Consider the following 12,143-nt stretch of genomic DNA (forward strand, 5'->3'; position numbering starts at 1 on the left):
AATCAGATCGCATACTTTGTAATAATTGAAATAAATTATAAAAATCAACAGGTTTATATTTAAAACAAATAAAAAATATCTGCCAGCGGGGTAAGAAAAATAAACTTAATTCTAGTTTCAACTTAATTCAATAATAAACTCAATTTAGGTTTATTTTTCTTACCCCACTGGCAGATATTTTTACTTGTTTTAAGCCTTAACCTATTACATTTTAGAATTTATTTCAGTAAACAAGACTTAAATTCTAAGCCACTTTGCTTATTAAGTAAATGTATCTCGATTTAAGAATTATTTTTTAACTCGAAAACATTAAGAAAATACTAAGTAAACGAACAAATTGGGATGTTCAAAACACTTAAATTTTTTTTTCACTCTACCCTTCATATTACAGCTGTCGAAAAACCACAGCAACGTTGACAGACCCGGAAGCCATGATACATTAGCAGTTTTTAAAATAAGTTAAATCTAGAATCCTTATTGGTTTTAGATACTTTAAAGCAATGAATGATCTTCTTTCTTTTGAATTGATTTGGTATTATGGAGGAGCTCTGTGTCTGGTTATTGAAGATGATTTGTTCTTTGCTCCTTTGTTGGCTTATTTTTTTTGTTATTTCCGTTACTATATATATTTTTTTCTTTGTTTTTTCTGATTTGAGGTTATGAAAATGTTTTAATTTGTAATAAAGGTTTTTTGAAAATTCTAAATTCTCTCTATCTCTCTCTCTCTCATGAGCGTGGATCAGATCCTGCATTAAAACATGAACTTCTGATTTGCTAGCTCAACGTTCTACCTCTGGGTTATACAATGAGAACGTATAGAGTTAAATGCCCGCTAGCCTCCACCCCAAAAGCCAGCGCCTTCGCCGGCTCCCCCTTTGGCTGCGTCTATTCCGGTATCGCTTCTCGGCCTTTTGGCTAAGATCAAGTGTAGTATCTGTTCTTATCAGTTTAATGTCTGATACGTCTCCTATCCGGGGACTATATGTTAAATGGATTTTTGACCTTCGGAAATGGAAGCGGAGCTTGCTCCTTCCACTCCATGCATCAACATGGTATTGCAGTGTTTCCATGAATGGTGCGCTCCCCATCTCGGGGATAAATAAGTCAAGTATAAAAAAAGAATTTGCTTCTTTTGTGCGTGAATGACGGTGTTTTTTCTAATCCGTGTGTTTTAAAATTGCTGTGATTTCGTTGGCTTTATTGGTTTAACGAAAAGCTTGCGTGGAAATGAACACGCTGATAAAGAAATGTTTTTGTAATGTATTTAATTAATTTCTTTACAAGTTTGCGGAGGTGATACGAGGACGAATTAAACATCCTCGACACAGCTGAAGGCGCAACAAAAGCGAACGAGACCGATTGGAATGTTAAAAACACCTGAAAACTTTTTTCACTACCCTTCATACTACAGCTGTCGAAAAACCACAGCAACGTCGACAGACCTGGAAGCATAGCTGTACTTGTTTAATTCACAACGACAACGGGTAAGTCATTGAGCCCTGTGTTTTTATTTATCCACGTTCTAAAATTGCTATGCTTTCGTTGTTTCTTGATTGCTCTGTACATTTCTTTGTTTCTATTCCACGTAAAGTTACTTTGTAATAACGAAACCATATATTTGAATGCGCAATTTAAATCCATTTGATTTAAATTGTTTCACATATTTCACTCTACACGGTTCAACCGGGCTGGAAACGGAATAAAAACAGGGTAGATCTCGAAGAATGTTTGGTCTCAGACGTGGCTTCGTGCGCTTTCCACCTGGTCACACACAGTAAATGAAATGTTAGTCGGACGGCCTCCGGGGGCGCCGTCGATGTGATCGGTCACAGGAAGATGCGGCCGTCTGGCCTCAAAGGGTGTCGCTCATACTTACCTGGCAGGGGAGACACCATGATCATGAAGGTGGTTCACCCAGGGCGAGGCTCAGCCATTGCACTCCGGTTGGGCTGACCCTTTGCGAATTCCCCAAATGTGGGAATCTCGACTGCAAAATTTCTGATAGTGGGGGACTGCGTTCGCGCTCTCCCCTGACCTTTGTGTAAAAATAGATTCGCTTGTCGTTTTACGTAAAATCCAAGAGACGTCTAACCACGGCCCAAGAATACATTAGTCATCAAAAAAGCGGCTATTCAACGACTACATAACTTTTAATAGACAGCGAATAAGTGTCTAGGCTAAAACAAGGCTGTATTTGGGCTGTCAGTGAAAATCTAATAGCCGTTTGACCATTCCAAACGAATAGACTAGCCATTAAATAGAACCACAATCAAACGGCTACATGTCTAAGAGCACAAAATAATGCTTAGATGATTCTTTTACTTCCAATATAAGAGGTTCTCGGGAATGGCAATCATCCAAACTAATAAATTATAAAGGCTTTTATAAGAAAATGACAACAGTTAAACAACCTAGACAGCGTTGGGCAATACAAAATGCTAATAAATACAAGACAAATTGAAATATTGTACATGCATGTACATTAAACAAGCCAACAAATCTGCCAATGGGCTACGACAATTTTTCTTGAATTAAGTGTTTATATCTAGATTTGTTTCTTACCCCTTTGGCAGATTTATTTGCTTGTTTTAAGCCCAAATTCTGAGTTTTTTCTCCCTAAAGGCTAGGTTTATTTTCTTAGGGCATTTTGCTCATCAAAAAATGCATCTTATTTTAAGACTTTCTAGATATTTGTATAGTTAAAACAGTTCGAAATAACAAGTAAGAAATGATTTTTTGCAATGTATTCATTCATTCGCTACCCTTCATACTACAGCTGTCGAAAAACCACAGCAACGTCGACAGACCTGGAAGCGTAGCTGTATTTGTTTAACTCACAAAGACAACGGGTAAAGTATTTTCTTGATTACCTAAATGACTTGCTGTAAGAAAATAAGTTTAGGTTTAAGGGGGGGAAATACAGTTTAAAGGGATATTTCAATTTATGATGATAATTCTGTCATCATTTACTCATGCATACAGGCTTACAACAACACGAGGATTAGTTTTTTTCTGAGTAACACAAAAGAAGGTATTTTGAGGAATGATGGTAAACCCACAGCAGATAGTCACCATTGACTTCCATAGTAGGAATAAAAAAATATGATGGAATTTAATAGGTACCATCAACCGTGTGCTAACCATCACTTTGCAAAATATTTTCTTCATCATTTATCACGATACTTCCAAAATATTTTTTCCTACTAAGTCAATATTTCATTATTTGCTTTACAAGCTTAAAAATGATGGTGACAGGATTCCATGGTAATCACAAACAGGTAAACAAGTAAAATAATCACTATTTACTTTTAAAAGCATTTTGAAAATTGCTTGCTTATGCTGGGAGTAAAGGTATTTCATGCAAAAGGTATTTCCTCTTTAAAAGGTAATGTATGCTTCTTTTAAAGCTGACACATTTGCCACATTAAAATAACAGAAATGTGTACTGTTTAAACTTTTTGGAGCCGGTGTGTCTGTGTTCTTGGGGCACACATCTACATGTAAAAGCAGAATTGCTTATTATTCTTCTCTATTTCTTGTATAGGTCAATTATGAGTGAAGAACCGTTCACCAAATGAAGACCGCAGCCAGGTGACGGGATTCTGTGGTAATCACAAACAGGTAAACCAGTAAAATAATCATCATTTAATGTTAAAATAATTTTGAAAATTGAAGTTCTGTGTGTTCTTATTGTACTTTATTTATTTCTGCAGGTAAGCACCATACCGTAAGCTTCATTCCCTTTATAACAGGTAAGGTTCATACTGTTTTATTCTTTTGTACTGTTTTATTCGTACTGTTTTAAATCATTCAGTAAATGCAAAGTTAAACTGATGTGTTTTTAATCTAGATTTAAAAGTGTCTACTGTTGAAGCACATCTGATCTCTTCTGAAAGCTGATAATAACTGAATGCTGATGCACCTTGTTTTGAGTGAACCCTTGTTTTTTCTAAATGACCTGATCCTATTGATCCGAGTAATCGGTTTCATATTCGATTAGCATATCTGTCATGTATTGTAGCCATGAAGTGGTTTTTAAACAAGAAACAGTACTTTTTAAATCCATTGACCATTGCAATAATCGGCCCTGCTGGTGATGAAAGCATGAACAAGTTTCTCTAAGTCCTGTCTTGAGACAAAACCTCTAATTCTGGCAATATTTCTGAGATGGTAGTAAAAGCAGAATTCCTTATTATTTTTCTCTATCTCAGGCTCTATGGCATATATGTCATGATTTTATTTGTCTATTTATATGTCTATTTACAAGGACTGCCTTGGCCAAATGTTATTGTTAATTAATATTGAAGCAGTTATTTAACATATTTCCTTTGAGTAGTGATTTGTGTAATGATCCATATATCTATTTTTATGTATATTTTTAACTTAGGAATGTGATTTTAAAGCTCATATTTGTTATTGTATGACACCTCTCATGTTATGAAAGTAAAAAATAAATGTATTTTCTGATGTCTTGCATTTCTGTTTTTAAACTGTTAATCCTTATCAAGTGCTATACATTAGAAAGTGGATATAGAGTGAAATGCACACGGTGAATAATGAACGCAGACCTTCAGTGCCGGACCTCTGACCCGCTAACCTCCATCCCGACAGCCAGCACCTTCTCCGGATGCCATTGCGGTATCGCTTCTCGGCTTTTTGGGTAAGATCGAGTGGACACCGGGGACTACACGTTTAAATGGATTTTTGACCTTCGGCTATGGAAGCGAGGCTTGTTCCGTCCACTCCGTGCATCGACTCTGGCGCTTTCCGGGGACAAATAAGGTGAGTTTAAAATCAGAGTTTGCTTCTTTAGTGCGTGGTTGCCAGTTTGTTTGCCAATCCGTGGTCCATAATACGTTCCGCGTTCGTGGTCTCTCCATCGCTCAGTACTTTTCTGTGTTTCTATTTTACGTAAAGCTAACACCAAAACGATTGTGGAAGGCGCTATATAGATTGTTCTCAAAGAAAAAAAACGAGAAACAAACCCATGTGAATATGGGTCAAATTATCTAGGCGGAGCACTTCGTTCAAAGAAAAACGCAACAGAATTGTTTGCGTTGAACAAAGACAATGGTGCCTGCAGACATCGAATGTGTATTGTGGATAAAAAATGGCCAGTGGGGTGGGACAATTTTTCTTGAATTAAGTGTTTATGGGAAAAGTTCACGAATTTTTTCTAACCCTGTAGTCAGATTTATTTGCTTGTTTTAAGCATAAAATAACAGGAGAAGAAATTGTGTAGGGGGAGCAGAGGGTTTTTTTTCGTTCAAAGAAAAGCAGCGTGGCACGAATGAATGTTTGGCTGAAATGCTATCGTAATTTCCCCCTTAATTTTCCTTACAAACATGAAACCAGAGAGAAGGGTCAGTTGGCATCGAATTGCACCTTGTATTCGGTGATTGATTGAGGAAAAATATGCGTATGTGTATATATACACTTGTTTTGTTGAACAGAGACAATGGCCGCGTGCTCCAGCGTCACCTATATGCCTATTTCACAAAATGGCGGCTTTGACCGGAAGTAGGGAAAACATCGTTCAGGTTGCACCACTACGATGGCCACTCAATATAGTATGGACTGACAGCTGCTTTGTTTTCTCCTACACATGAATTTACTTGTAAAAATAACAATAACAGATATTGTCGATTGGTGTTATATTATTTTTTTAGCATTTCGTATTATCAAAATATATCATATGTTAGACAGCTTATCAATTTTAAATAAAATAACGAGACATACATAACTATTCGTGTCTGCTCCCGTTTATTGTAATGAGTGTGCACATTTGGAGAAATACTTAGACATTTTACTTCTTATTTCTTTAGACTGAATAATTATTTCTTATTAATTCCAAAGTATGCGACCCGATGATCTAATCGTGGTGTATGTGCTATTCCTCGTTTGTTTGCCTGCATCCATTGCTTTACGGCTTGCTTGTTGCGTTTAAATGCACATTTGATTTCTTTACCAGCATTGGATTTAGACCATTCAATGAGAAGAGTTAACAGCGTTTATTATGATTGATAAGCCCTCAACGGAGAATGAGGTCGGCATACATTAAAAGCCTTATTTTGTTTTTATCGTGTGCCTTCCAAAATGTATGCGACGAAACTTAAATCACGCAAAATATGAATGGTAACTAGACGTGCTTGTTGTGTGCAAGGAGTGCATTTATTTGTAAACTTTTGCTAAATCAAAATGGTTTATTTGTATTTGCTTTTTACCTGGGTTTTATCAGGTTCGCAGTCGGGACATTTTTAATACATAGTGTAATTAATTTCAAAGAAATAAGAAGTAAAATGTGTAAGTATTCCTCAAAATGTGCTTTGGACTAAGTCCCCCGTCATCACAGCAAACGGGAGCAGACCCGAATAGGTATGTCTAGTTATTTTATTAAAAATTTCCAGCCGTCTGTAAATTTATGTTTGAAAGAAAAAAGTAAATTAATATCTTACTTACTGTTTTTGTCTTGTTTTCTAGTGAATATCTGACAATTCTTAAATGGAGATACATTTACTTGGTAGGCAAAGTGGCTTAAGATATTATGTATTGTAATAGAAAATTGTTATAAAAACGTTTTGTTTTTGCTGGGAATTCTTGTATATATTTCACAGCTATATAATTAATTATAATAACGCACTTTTTGTTGATAAACATGTTAAAAAATACATTAACACATAATAATGTGGCAACAAATCAAATGTGCATTTAAATGCAACAAGCAAAAATAAATAAATAAAGCAAATGCACGGAAAAGAAACGAGGAATAAAAGAAACACCGCGATTAAAAAAATCAGATCGCATACTTTGTAATAATTGAAATAAATTATAAAAATCAACAGGTTTATATTTAAAACAAATAAAAAATATCTGCCAGCGGGGTAAGAAAAATAAACTTAATTCTAGTTTCAACTTAATTCAATAATAAACTCAATTTAGGTTTATTTTTCTTACCCCACTGGCAGATATTTTTACTTGTTTTAAGCCTTAACCTATTACATTTTAGAATTTATTTCAGTAAACAAGACTTAAATTCTAAGCCACTTTGCTTATTAAGTAAATGTATCTCGATTTAAGAATTATTTTTTAACTCGAAAACATTAAGAAAATACTAAGTAAACGAACAAATTGGGATGTTCAAAACACTTAAATATTTTTTTTCACTCTACCCTTCATATTACAGCTGTCGAAAAACCACAGCAACGTTGACAGACCTGGAAGCCATGATACATTAGCAGTTTTCTCTCTATCTCTCTCTCTCATGAGCGTGGATCAGATCCTGCATTAAAACATGAACTTCTGATTTGCTAGCTCAACGTTCTACCTCTGGGTTATACAATGAGAACGTATAGAGTTAAGTGCCCGCTAGCCTCCACCCCAAAAGCCAGCGCCTTCGCCGGCTCCCCCTTTGGCTGCGTCTATTCCGGTATCGCTTCTCGGCCTTTTGGCTAAGATCAAGTGTAGTATCTGTTCTTATCAGTTTAATGTCTGATACGTCTCCTATCCGGGGACTATATGTTAAATGGATTTTTGACCTTCGGAAATGGAAGCGGAGCTTGCTCCTTCCACTCCATGCATCAACATGGTATTGCAGTGTTTCCATGAATGGTGCGCTCCCCATCTCGGGGATAAATAAGTCAAGTATAAAAAAAAGAATTTGCTTCTTTTGTGCGTGAATGACGGTGTTTTTTCTAATCCGTGTGTTTTAAAATTGCTGTGATTTCGTTGGCTTTATTGGTTTAACGAAAAGCTTGCGTGGAAATGAACACGCTGATAAAGAAATGTTTTTGTAATGTATTTAATTAATTTCTTTACAAGTTTGCGGAGGTGATACGAGGACGAATTAAACATCCTCGACACAGCTGAAGGCGCAACAAAAGCGAACGAGACCGATTGGAATGTTAAAAACACCTGAAAACTTTTTTCACTACCCTTCATACTACAGCTGTCGAAAAACCACAGCAACGTCGACAGACCTGGAAGCATAGCTGTACTTGTTTAACTCACAACGACAACGGGTAAGTCATTGAGCCCTGTGTTTTTATTTATCCACGTTCTAAAATTGCTATGCTTTCGTTGTTTCTTGATTGCTCTGTACATTTCTTTGTTTCTATTCCACGTAAAGTTACTTTGTAATAACGAAACCATATATTTGAATGCGCAATTTAAATCCATTTGATTTAAATTGTTTCACATATTTCACTCTACACGGTTCAACCGGGCTGGAAACGGAATAAAAACAGGGTAGATCTCGAAGAATGTTTGGTCTCAGACGTGGCTTCGTGCGCTTTCCACCTGGTCACACACAGTAAATGAAATGTTAGTCGGACGGCCTCCGGGGGCGCCGTCGATGTGATCGGTCACAGGAAGATGCGGCCGTCTGGCCTCAAAGGGTGTCGCTCATACTTACCTGGCAGGGGAGACACCATGATCATGAAGGTGGTTCACCCAGGGCGAGGCTCAGCCATTGCACTCCGGTTGGGCTGACCCTTTGCGAATTCCCCAAATGTGGGAATCTCGACTGCAAAATTTCTGATAGTGGGGGACTGCGTTCGCGCTCTCCCCTGACCTTTGTGTTAAAAATAGATTCGCTTGTCGTTTTACGTAAAATCCAAGAGACGTCTAACCACGGCCCAAGAATACATTAGTCATCAAAAAAGCGGCTATTCAACGACTACATAACTTTTAATAGACAGCGAATAAGTGTCTAGGCTAAAACAAGGCTGTATTTGGGCTGTCAGTGAAAATCTAATAGCCGTTTGACCATTCCAAACGAATAGACTAGCCATTAAATAGAACCACAATCAAACGGCTACATGTCTAAGAGCACAAAATAATGCTTAGATGATTCTTTTACTTCCAATATAAGAGGTTCTCGGGAATGGCAATCATCCAAACTAATAAATTATAAAGGCTTTTATAAGAAAATGACAACAGTTAAACAACCTAGACAGCGTTGGGCAATACAAAATGCTAATAAATACAAGACAAATTGAAATATTGTACATGCATGTACATTAAACAAGCCAACAAATCTGCCAATGGGCTACGACAATTTTTCTTGAATTAAGTGTTTATATCTAGATTTGTTTCTTACCCCTTTGGCAGATTTATTTGCTTGTTTTAAGCCCAAATTCTGAGTTTTTTCTCCCTAAAGGCTAGGTTTATTTTCTTAGGGCATTTTGCTCATCAAAAAATGCATCTTATTTTAAGACTTTCTAGATATTTGTATAGTTAAAACAGTTCGAAATAACAAGTAAGAAATGATTTTTTGCAATGTATTCATTCATTCGCTACCCTTCATACTACAGCTGTCGAAAAACCACAGCAACGTCGACAGACCTGGAAGCGTAGCTGTATTTGTTTAACTCACAAAGACAACGGGTAAAGTATTTTCTTGATTACCTAAATGACTTGCTGTAAGAAAATAAGTTTAGGTTTAAGGGGGGGAAATACAGTTTAAAGGGATATTTCAATTTATGATGATAATTCTGTCATCATTTACTCATGCATACAGGCTTACAACAACACGAGGATTAGTTTTTTTCTGAGTAACACAAAAGAAGGTATTTTGAGGAATGATGGTAAACCCACAGCAGATAGTCACCATTGACTTCCATAGTAGGAATAAAAAAATATGATGGAATTTAATAGGTACCATCAACCGTGTGCTAACCATCACTTTGCAAAATATTTTCTTCATCATTTATCACGATACTTCCAAAATATTTTTTCCTACTAAGTCAATATTTCATTATTTGCTTTACAAGCTTAAAAATGATGGTGACAGGATTCCATGGTAATCACAAACAGGTAAACAAGTAAAATAATCACTATTTACTTTTAAAAGCATTTTGAAAATTGCTTGCTTATGCTGGGAGTAAAGGTATTTCATGCAAAAGGTATTTCCTCTTTAAAAGGTAATGTATGCTTCTTTTAAAGCTGACACATTTGCCACATTAAAATAACAGAAATGTGTACTGTTTAAACTTTTTGGAGCCGGTGTGTCTGTGTTCTTGGGGCACACATCTACATGTAAAAGCAGAATTGCTTATTATTCTTCTCTATTTCTTGTATAGGTCAATTATGAGTGAAGAACCGTTCACCAAATGAAGACCGCAGCCAGGTGACGGGATCCTGTGGTAATCACAAACAGGTAAACCAGTAAAATAATCATCATTTAATGTTAAAATAATTTTGAAAATTGAAGTTCTGTGTGTTCTTATTGTACTTTATTTATTTCTGCAGGTAAGCACCATACCGTAAGCTTCATTCCCTTTATAACAGGTAAGGTTCATACTGTTTTATTCTTTTGTACTGTTTTATTCGTACTGTTTTAAATCATTCAGTAAATGCAAAGTTAAACTGATGTGTTTTTAATCTAGATTTAAAAGTGTCTACTGTTGAAGCACATCTGATCTCTTCTGAAAGCTGATAATAACTGAATGCTGAGGCACCTTGTTTTGAGTGAACCCTTGTTTTTTTCTAAATGACCTGATCCTATTGATCCGAGTAATCGGTTTCATATTCGATTAGCATATCTGTCATGTATTGTAGCCATGAAGTGGTTTTTAAACAAGAAACAGTACTTTTTAAATCCATTGACCATTGCAATAATCGGCCCTGCTGGTGATGAAAGCATGAACAAGTTTCTCTAAGTCCTGTCTTGAGACAAAACCTCTAATTCTGGCAATATTTCTGAGATGGTAGTAAAAGCAGAATTCCTTATTATTTTTCTCTATCTCAGGCTCTACGGCATATATGTCATGATTTTATTTGTCTATTTATATGTCTATTTACAAGGACTGCCTTGGCCAAATGTTATTGTTAATTAATATTGAAGCAGTTATTTAACATAGGTCCTTTGAGTAGTGATTTGTGTAATGATCCATATATCTATTTTTATGTATATTTTTAACTTAGGAATGTGATTTTAAAGCTCATATTTGTTATTGTATGACACCTCTCATGTTATGAAAGTAAAAAATAAATGTATTTTCTGATGTCTTGCATTTCTGTTTTTAAACTGTTAATCCTTATCAAGTGCTATACATTAGAAAGTGGATATAGAGTGAAATGCACACGGTGAATAATGAACGCAGACCTTCAGTGCCGGACCTCTGACCCGCTAACCTCCATCCCGACAGCCAGCGCCTTCTCCGGATGCCATTGCGGTATCGCTTCTCGGCTTTTTGGGTAAGATCGAGTGGACACCGGGGACTACACGTTTAAATGGATTTTTGACCTTCGGCTATGGAAGCGAGGCTTGTTCCGTCCACTCCGTGCATCGACTCTGGCGCTTTCCGGGGACAAATAAGGTGAGTTTAAAATCAGAGTTTGCTTCTTTAGTGCGTGGTTGCCAGTTTGTTTGCCAGTCCGTGGTCCATAATACGTTCCGCGTTCGTGGTCTCTCCATCGCTCAGTACTTTTCTGTGTTTCTATTTTACGTAAAGCTAACACCAAAACGATTGTGGAAGGCGCTATATAGATTGTTCTCAAAGAAAAAAAACGAGAAACAAACCCATGTGAATATGGGTCAAATTATCTAGGCGGAGCACTTCGTTCAAAGAAAAACGCAACAGAATTGTTTGCGTTGAACAAAGACAATGGTGCCTGCAGACATCGAATGTGTATTGTGGATAAAAAATGGCCAGTGGGGTGGGACAATTTTTCTTGAATTAAGTGTTTATGGGAAAAGTTCACGAATTTTTTCTTACCCTGTAGTCAGATTTATTTGCTTGTTTTAAGCATAAAATAACAGGAGAAGAAATTGTGTAGGGGGAGCAGAGGGTTTTTTTTCGTTCAAAGAAAAGCAGCGTGGCACGAATGAATGTTTGGCTGAAATGCTATCGTAATTTCCCCCTTAATTTTCCTTACAAACATGAAACCAGAGAGAAGGGTCAGTTGGCATCGAATTGCACCTTGTATTCGGTGATTGATTGAGGAAAAATATGCGTATGTGTATATATATACTTGTTTTGTTGAACAGAGACAATGGCCGCGTGCTCCAGCGTCACCTATATGCCTATTTCACAAAATGGCGGCTTTGACCGGAAGTAGGGAAAACATCGTTCAGGTTGCACCACTACGATGGCCACTCAATATAGTATGGACTGACAGCTGCTTTGTTTTCTCCTACACAT

The 12,143-nt window shown here is 36.5% G+C and overlaps 4 non-coding genes across 4 annotated transcripts; all 4 read left to right on the forward strand.

Annotated features, from left to right (window-relative positions):
* The first annotated feature begins 895 nt into the window (after positions 1–895).
* On the forward strand, positions 896–1,086 carry LOC135773030 (U2 spliceosomal RNA). The gene has a single exon (XR_010543365.1). It is a non-coding gene; the product is annotated as a U2 spliceosomal RNA (small nuclear RNA).
* Positions 1,087–1,868: 782 nt separating this feature from the next.
* On the forward strand, positions 1,869–2,033 carry LOC135773065 (U1 spliceosomal RNA). Its single transcript, XR_010543396.1, has one exon. It is a non-coding gene; the product is annotated as a U1 spliceosomal RNA (small nuclear RNA).
* A 5,395-nt stretch (positions 2,034–7,428) lies between these two features.
* LOC135773029 (U2 spliceosomal RNA) lies at positions 7,429–7,619 on the forward strand. Its single transcript, XR_010543364.1, has one exon. It is a non-coding gene; the product is annotated as a U2 spliceosomal RNA (small nuclear RNA).
* Positions 7,620–8,402: 783 nt separating this feature from the next.
* Positions 8,403–8,567, forward strand: LOC135773064 (U1 spliceosomal RNA). Its single transcript, XR_010543395.1, has one exon. It is a non-coding gene; the product is annotated as a U1 spliceosomal RNA (small nuclear RNA).
* The last annotated feature ends 3,576 nt before the right edge of the window (positions 8,568–12,143 follow it).

This window comes from Paramisgurnus dabryanus, chromosome 9 (assembly GCF_030506205.2).
Source record: "Paramisgurnus dabryanus chromosome 9, PD_genome_1.1, whole genome shotgun sequence".
Lineage (NCBI taxonomy): Eukaryota > Metazoa > Chordata > Actinopteri > Cypriniformes > Cobitidae > Paramisgurnus > Paramisgurnus dabryanus.